This window comes from Myotis myotis, unplaced genomic scaffold (assembly GCF_014108235.1).
Source record: "Myotis myotis isolate mMyoMyo1 unplaced genomic scaffold, mMyoMyo1.p scaffold_m19_p_3, whole genome shotgun sequence".
Lineage (NCBI taxonomy): Eukaryota > Metazoa > Chordata > Mammalia > Chiroptera > Vespertilionidae > Myotis > Myotis myotis.
In genome coordinates, this window is record NW_023416335.1 from 120069883 (window position 1) to 120072096 (window position 2214).

General features: G+C 43.0%; 1 pseudogene; it reads left to right on the top strand.

The window, feature by feature from the left end:
- The first annotated feature begins 936 nt into the window (after window positions 1-936).
- Window positions 937-1911, top strand: LOC118651774 (annotated as a pseudogene).
- The last annotated feature ends 303 nt before the right edge of the window (window positions 1912-2214 follow it).

Sequence of the window (2214 nt, forward strand, 5' to 3'; positions counted from 1 at the left end):
CATCTCCTACTGGGGCTCGAACCCCACAACCTGGGCACATGCCCTGACCAGGAAATGAACCAGCAACCTTTTGGTGCATGGGAAGATGCTCAGCCAACTGAGCCACACCAGTCAGGGCAAGTTATCATTTCCAAAAGGTGAAAAACATGCACTCCCTATGTTCATTGTAGCATTATTTACAATAGCCAAGATAAAAAAAAAAAAAAAAAAAGAAAAAAAAAGGGTGAATGTAATATGTTACCCTGTGCCGATATTGTATTGCTGATAAAGTTCCTTACTTCACAGGAGCTCTATGTTCTTCTAGATAGGAATAAAAAAACACAAGTCTTAATTTCTCATGTGTATAAATTTAGGTGGTTTTAGGCAAAAATAAAATATCCCAAATCTATTTTCTAATTTTTTTTGAACATGTATCTAAAAAAAAATATTTGGATATGTAATAAAATTGCATCATGATAAAAATAAAAAATAAATTTGCCCTAGCCGTTTTGCTCAACAAATAGAGCATTGGCCTGCAAACTGAAGGATCCCAGGTTTGATTTCCGTCAAGGGCACATGCCCTGATTGTGGGCTCAATCCCCAGTAGGGGGTGTGCAGGAGGCAACCAATCAATGATTCTCATCATTGATATTTCTAGCTCTCCCTTTCTCTCTGAAACCAATAAAAATATATTTTAAAAATAAATAAATTTTTAAAAAAGAATATAAGAGAAATAGTCAAACTAGCAGAACTAATAAGAGAAAAAGAAGGAACCTGGCTGGAGAACCTGGCTAGAGAACCTGGCTAGGCTGCTGATCAACTGAACGCTGTCTCCGTGTCATTCCTTCTTCGCTGACTCCGTCCACACCTTTGGGAACCCCTGGACCTGCTGGGGTTGGACCCCGACAACTCCTTTCTGCTGGTGAATGCCGTGGAGTAAGCATCGTTGGAATTCCCCCTGTTGCAGTCATCATGTCTAAGTCTGAGTCTCCCAAAGAGCCGGAGCAGCTGCAGAAGCTCTTCATCGGAGGTTTGAGCTTTGAAACAACCGATGAGAGTCTGATGAGCCATTTTGAGCAATGGGGAATGCTCATGGATTGTGTGGTGATGAGAGATCCAAACACCAAGCGCTCCAGAGGCTTTGGGTTTGTCACCTATGCCACTGTGGAGGAGGTGGATGCAGCCATGAACGCGAGACCACACAAGGTGGACGGAAGAGTGGTGGAACCAAAGAGGACTGTCTCCAGAGAAGATTCTCAAAGACCTGGTGCCCACTTAACTGTGAAAAAGATATTTGTCTGTGGTATTAAAGAAGACACTGAAGAACATCACCTAAGAGATTATTTTGAACAGTATGGGAAAATAGAAGTGATTGAAATCGTGACTGACCGAGGCAGTGGCAAAAAGAGAGGCTTTGCTTTTATGACCTTTGATGACCATGACTCTGTAGACAAGACTGTCATTCAGAAATACCACACTGTGAATGGCCACAGCTGTGAAGTAAGGAAAGCTCTATCTAAGCAAGAGATGGCTAGTGCTTCGTCCAGCCAGAGGTCAAAGTGGTTCTGGAAACTTTGGAGGTGGTCGTGGATGTGGTTTTGGTGGAAACGATAACTTTGGTCATGGAGGAAACTTCAGTGGTCGAGGTGGCTTTGGTGGCAGCCGTGGTGGCGGTGGATATGGTGGCAGTGGGGATGGCTATAATGGATTTGGTAATGATGGAAGCAATTTTGGAGGTGGTGGAAGCTACAATGATTTTGGCAATTACAACAATCAATCTTCAAATTTTGGGCCTATGAAAGGAGGAAACTTTGGAGGCAGAAGCTCTGCCCTTATGGTGGTGGAGGTCAATACTTTGCCAAACCACGAAACCAAGGTGGCTATGGCTGTTCCAGCAGCAGCAGTAGCTAGGGCAGTGGCAGAAGGTTTTAATTACTGCCAGGAAACAAAGCTTAGCAGGAGAGGAGAGCCAGAGAAGTGACAGGGAAGCTACAGGTTACAACAGATTTGTGAACTCAGCCAAGCACAGTGGTGGCAGGGCCTAGCTGCTACAAAGAAGACATGTGTTAGACAATACTCATGTGAATGGGGGAAAAACTCGAGGACTGTATTTGTGACTAATTGTATAACAGGTTATTTTAGTTTCTGTTCTGTGGAAAGTGTAAAGCATTCCAATCAAGGGTTTTAATGTAGATTTTTTATTTTGCATCCATGCTGTTGATTGCTAAATGTAAT